Source organism: Phasianus colchicus, chromosome 9, assembly GCF_987193195.1.
Source record: "Phasianus colchicus chromosome 9, bPhaCol1.hap1.1, whole genome shotgun sequence".
Taxonomy (NCBI): Eukaryota; Metazoa; Chordata; class Aves; order Galliformes; family Phasianidae; genus Phasianus; species Phasianus colchicus.
In genome coordinates, this window is record NC_143444.1 from 32,190,331 (window position 1) to 32,196,737 (window position 6,407).

At 48.4% G+C, this 6,407-nt stretch overlaps 1 long non-coding RNA gene across 1 annotated transcript; it reads left to right on the forward strand.

Moving 5' to 3' along the window:
- The first annotated feature begins 2,545 nt into the window (after positions 1-2,545).
- LOC116235919 (uncharacterized) lies at positions 2,546-5,776 on the forward strand. The gene is made up of 3 exons (XR_004168436.2): positions 2,546-2,906; positions 3,234-3,338; positions 5,565-5,776. It is a non-coding gene; the product is annotated as an uncharacterized LOC116235919 (long non-coding RNA).
- The last annotated feature ends 631 nt before the right edge of the window (positions 5,777-6,407 follow it).

Genomic DNA, 6,407 nt, shown 5'->3' on the forward strand with positions numbered 1-6,407 from the left:
TGGGACATGGAGAACAGCTCCCTGACCAGAGATGCTCTACATTTCCATTCCACACTTTTATGAACTCAGCAGAGATTTCACTTCCCACGTTTCTTCTCCCTTTTATTCTCCTTCCAGAAAGCAGACAGGACAAATAAAATGTGGCCATTCTGCTTTAATACCAGCATGATGCTCATTTGAAGAGATGGGAAATGCACAGAATGCAGAAACAGGTGGGCACTGGTATGGCTGAGCTCTCCAGGAAGAAGTACACAGAGCTGTGTGCGTGCAGGTGGTTCCTTCCAGGAGGGATTGGCAGGGGGTGATGCACTGCTGGAGGAGCCTGCTGAGTGCCACAGCAGGCAATGGGAGGGCAGCATGGCAGTGCCTTGCAATGGCACCATGGGCACCAGCCTTGGAGAGTTGACAGGGAAAAGGTGCTGCACTGTATGCATGGAAGAAACACAAAGGAGAAAATGAGGTGGAGGCAAAGAAAGAGAAAATGGATGAAACAGAAAGCCAGTATGGATGTATGAGTCATATGAAGTGGAAAGTTGACAGCTATTCTGTCTGCTAAAAAAAAAACAGAGTATTTCCACCTCTGGCCTTTACAGCAAGCTGTCCTCCAGCCTCTGGGCAGCCTGGGGGTGAGGCCGCTCCTTGTCCTTGCTCTCTGAGTAACAGCAGAGCCACAGCAAGCAGAGCTATCTCAGTGGGTTTAGAGTCCCTCAGGAGGTTATGGAAAATCAGAAGCTCCTTTCTTCCCTCCCTCACAGTGAGGACTTCACTGCATTATCAGAAGAATGAGCAAATCAAACAGAATAGCAGAACGAGGAGGAGGAGCGAGGAAGGAGAGGTGGGAGCCCACCAGGCAGCTGGAGGAAGGTAAACATAGAGGTAAAGGGGAAAGCACCTATTTGGAGCTGCTCGGTTATCTCCTCCCTTCAGGAACAGGGCCTGCTACAATTAGCTGCCAAAGTGATTCACAGAAACGTTGTTGCAGCGACTCAGATACACAACACAAGCACAGCATCAGCTGTCCCTGCTGCCAACTTTCTGGTTTGCTGGTGTGCTTTTAATCCTGCAAGTGACCTGTTACACTGTTCCACCCTGCTGGAAGCCCGGCCCTGCCACCCCCTGCACCCACCCTCCTCCTCCCAGCCCCTGGTTCACGAAGGAGATCAGTATCAATATTCATGGCCTAATTCTAAACCCCAGGAAGGCTGCAGGAAGTGTTGGTAATGTAATTCCAGGTAGGAAATGGGGATGAGTAAGAACACACGCTCTCCTGAGACATTTCTAATCTTCTCAAGCAAATAAACAAATGAACTCCAGATGCAAAAAATAAATAATAAAAAAAAACCCTCTCACATTCAAATTAAAACCTTCAGGTCTAACTATGGAGCTGTTTGTGCAGGGAAACGTTCTGCTGTGGCAGTGATGGGGACGGTCCCCTGTGCCAGGTGCAGGTTGGGGTGGCAGCAAGGCAGGGCAGGGCAGGGCAGGGGCTCCCCCAGGTACTGCACTGCTGCACTGCCCCACAGCCTATAGCAGCACCACGTCCTTTCTCCTCCAGTCCATCACTCATCAGCAGTTTGTGTAGGTTGGTCTTTGGAGTCCTGCACTCTTCTTTTATTCCTCATGGTTAATGAGGCACAAAGAGCTATGCGATAAAAGCTCATCAAAGCTTCCATCTATCTATGTTTAACTGTCTTTGTTACACATTAGTAATGAATGTCCTAAACCCTTCTGTACGTGGGTACATTTCTCCTCATTATTTCATGTTGTTTTCTCCTGACATTCATCCATGTCCTCTTCTCAGCTCCTCTGTGCACTCTGCTAAATGCAGTGGGTGAGCTCTGCTGGGCTGGGACCCTCACCTTCACCCAGTGGATCCCTAGGAGTGAGTATGGACAGTGAGGTGCCACTTCCCCATGCCTCAGCCTTGATGTGAACCCTACACCAGGATGGAAGGGTGGGGACCAGTGAGCTGCTCCTTTTTGATGGCTCTGTGTATAGAATGGAGTTTCCTGTGGACCTGAACAGCTGAGCCCAAAGCCAGCACTGGGCAGGGTCCTGTGAGCAGTCCTCACAGAAGAGCCTGAGTTGAGAGGGATTCAAAGGCCATCTAGTTCCAACCCCGTGCCATGGGCAGGGTTGCTGACCACTCCAGCAGGCCCAGGGCCTGTCCAGCCTGGCGCTGAGCACCTCCAGGGATGGGGCTTGTGTCCCACATAACACACCTGCTGCATGTCCAATACCTGCTTACATTACAGACCTGAGACCTGCCCCACGTGACACACCTGCTCAGTGTGACACACCTGCTCAATGTGACACACCTGCTTAATGTGACACACCTGCTCAGTGTGACACACTGCTCAGTGTGACACACTGCTCAATGTGACACACCTGCTCAGTGTGACACACTGCTCAATGTGACACACCTGCTCAGTGTGACATACCTGCTCAATGTGACACACCTGCTCAGTGTGACACACTGCTTAATGTGACACACCTGCTCAATGTGACACACTGCTCAATGTGACACACCTGCTCAGTGTGACACACCTGCTCAATGTGACACACTGCTCAATGTGACACACCTGCTCAATGTGACACACCTGCTCAGTGTGACACACTGCTCAATGTGACACACCTGCTTAATGTGACACACCTCCTCCCATGAACAGACACAGTAGCAACAGGTGATGCAGAAGAGCATCAGCAGGAAGGCAGATGAGAAAAGAGCCATGCAACCATCATTCCTCTGCTCCCCTCCTTCAGCACAGCAGTGCCCAGCTGTCCAGATGGGAGAGAGGGAGCGAAGGAGGGAGAGAAGCTGCATGGAAGAGCAGAGCCAGAAGTGGGAACACCGGCTCTTCTGAAAAGCTTCTCTTCAAATTTAGCAAAATAATAAAAATGCATAAGTAAGCAGGAAACATAAACAGAGCAAATAATTAGTTAATTACAACCTGCTTTAGCAGAACATCTTTAATTATTCAAATAATTAGTGAGATTAAATTCCAAACAAAACCTCACAAACTCAACCCGAACTTGTCCTTGAAGCTCTCGAGTGCCTCAGCAGAATGCTGTACCTGCTGGTACTCCCATTGGCACAAGAGTTCATAAATTCTTTTTTTTTTCACCTTTCGTTTTGTTCGACGTTCCTGAATGCTTGCAGTGCTTCTGATTTAGAACTGCCATACCTCCGTGAGTTTCTATACTAAGAAATACTTTCCATCTTTTTTCATCAGGTGAATTCTTCTATTTGCGTACTGCACTCTTTGTACAGCTCCTTCCTGCCCGAGCATCTATTGGCCTCAGCATTCCCAGATACCACAACACTGTCTCCTCAGCAGGTATTTTTTTAGTATTTCCTCGGTGTGTATCATACATTAGGATCAGCATCTCAGCTGCCTCCCCTGCCGGACATGTGGGTGTGCTCAGCTGCACACCTCAGTGCACCCCACATCACGGATAGAGCATTTAGTGCTCAGATTTATACAAATAACTTAAATCCCTTAATACTGAAGCTTATTCTGGAGAGTTCTTTTTTTGATTCAGAGCTAATTAAAGTCAGAGGAAAAACACAGAATTACTTTGTAAAGCTCGAGATTGGGCCAGCACACAGTGTGCTCCCTTTTCCCCCCAGGAGTTTCAAATGCGTTTGCTTATAAACTGCCTCTGCAGTTACATAACTCTGTTCTCCCCAAGCTTTCAGAGCTCATTAGGAATGATAAAATGGAGCAGAAAAGTGAGGATGATTGCAGGCGCTCCTCCAGCCCTGGTGCTGGCATTGGCTTGTGGTGCTGCAGCCCAGGTTTGGAGCCCCAGTGCTGTCAAGGAGCCGCTTCCCATCCGTCTGCTGGATTGTGGAAGAGTTTGGTGCAATTCTTCTCTAAGAAATAACTCCATCAACATTTTACTGCTAAAGTTAGCCTTGGCAGTGACTATTTGAGACCGCTGTTGCATTTCTGTGCTGCTATTTGGAAACCAAAACAGCAAATACACCATAGGTGGGCCAGCCACATAAACCCTCTGATGCTTGGGTTTGCTGTGCTGGATGTGATCCATACAGAACAGCTCTGTAATTATTGTTTCTTGGAAATGTATCTCATCAGCAAAGTATCAGTAAAGACGGAATAATGTGAGCAGAGGGTATGTAAAGCAAAGAGGATCTTCTCATAGGAGAAAGAGTAAGCATTCAAGAAAATAATAGCAAAAACCTGAAATAGAGTGTTGGTCTGTCTGTACACCCAACTTCTTCATCCCTTTATCCTTCTGCCCAAATAACCTTCAGCTTCTCCATACCCCCCAGCTTGCCTTAGCTTTACCTTTGCTCTGTTTCCATTGCTGTGAAGAGCTCCATCAGCTGTCCAGACAGCTGTCTCTGCAAGGCATCATGTTGGCATGAGCTACAGCTGAGTTAATCCTGTGCCCAAAGACTGTTCCTCCAGTCCCAGCAATCCCACCCTGGGGACAGTGGCAGCCAGCCTGGGCTGAGCCCGTCCCATGCCCACTGGGTGTCTGCTGCTAGGCCTGGTTAATTGGGTACATAATGAGTCTCATCTTGTTCTTAGTGGAGTCAATGGTAGGTCTGGGACCGACATGTCGTGCTTCTTTTGCTGTTTTAATTTACACTGATACTTTGCTTCATTTAAAGGCGGCTCCTTACTTCAAATGACTCTCGATCAAAGGGTGAGTCATCAGTGCTGGTATAGCCGCATACATAAGCAGGCACATATTTCTTCATTATCTGCTTTGGGGAGCTCCTTGCATAAAGATCTCCGTGTTGAGTAACTGCAGAGAGCTGTTCTCATCACTTCCCAAAGAATTCCGTCTCTGCAGACAGAGACCCATGGCTGCCTCTGTAGGGGAAGGAGTTACAATATTAAAAAGTGTCACTGCCAAAAATGTAACAGAGATGAATAAGTTGAATAACTAAAAAAATCTTGCTGCTGAAAATATAGCAAAGATGAATAATTGAAAGGATTTATAGTCTTGTTACGGAAGCTCTACGTTCCGCGCACACATGCAGAGAATGGTCACACTGACCGTAAATAACTCCCGGCTGCGTTGCCTTATCTGTGCAGGTGGGAGAGAATACGAGATGATAAATGTGTTTGTAATGCTGTTGCAGTCTTATCAGCTGAATGAACCTTGAGATGGGAAGTTTCTGACTGGGGTCAGCCCCTGCAAGGTGACGGCTCTTTGCTGGGAGCAGATGGAGGCCAGATATGCCTCAGGATCAGGATTTTCTCTTCAAACTCTGTTCACATGTCCATGGAGGCGTTTTTCTTCTGGCTGCATCCACAATCACTTCGTATCTTAAAGGGATCGCATATTGGAGGGATAACATGCATGCATTGAGCACTGGCTCTTGTGCAGGTTAGGCTGTAATGTCTGTGCCAGCCCTACTCTCATTGCCAGTGGCTGCACGCAAACCAAACCTGTACTCAGGCAGGTAGGAAATAGAGGGGGGGAAAGCAGACCAAAGGACAGGAAAAGAAAGAACAGCTCAGGATATGGTGGTAGGATTTAAAAACGCCACTTGTCTGCCACATTTCTCTCCCTTCTGTGTGCAGAACCACGTGCAGCACGTCCTGCTGCGAAGCACGAGCAGAGCACACGTGAGCCCATGGCGCGGCACGCTGTCCCAAAGGGTGGATGTGTTCCTGAGCCACAGGAAATTCCTCCAGCACCTCCTGCCCACCCTGCAGTGCCCACGCACCTTCTAAGGGAAGAAGGGATGAGTCAGAAATCATTCCATTCATTGCCCAAGAAATTAAATCTGTTGACTCACACAACTAAAGCTGTAATTTCACAAACGCGACGGGATTTCCATATTGCTAGATAAGTTGTGCCACATCCTAAATCATTAGGCAATAGTATAACTGGAGTGTGTGGATGTTCCTCAAACTTCTTCCAAAGCCTCTAGCACAAAAAGAAGCAAACACTCAAAACCCAACCGAGGTGGTTGTGGGTTAACAGCAGAGACAGACAGGCAGGAGGAAACAGATCCTGAGGCTGCATCGGGGCAGGAGGTGAGCTGAGCAGGGTGAGGCGGGATTGTCTGCTGCTTGGAAGCTCATGTTCTGGGTGCATGCTCCCCTCTCTCACCGTGTTGCATAAGACAAACCCTCCCTATGTGCAGGTAGCCAGCTTGTCAGTGATAAACTTCTCCAACCTGTCAGAAAAGCAAAGCCCATGACAGATCCTGAACAGATGTGTTCTGGTCTTTCCCAGCACAAGCTAATTTCTAAGGAGATATGCCTGAATGCAATCTTTAAAATGCCCATAGCTGCTAGCTGCAGGCTTTGTGCTGCTGCATGCCGGGTGGCTGCCGGCTGCAAACCTGCAGTGCCAGGTCAGTGCCTGCACAAAGAGGGGAGCCCGAGGGAAGGGAGGCTGTGCTGGGGACAGAGCTC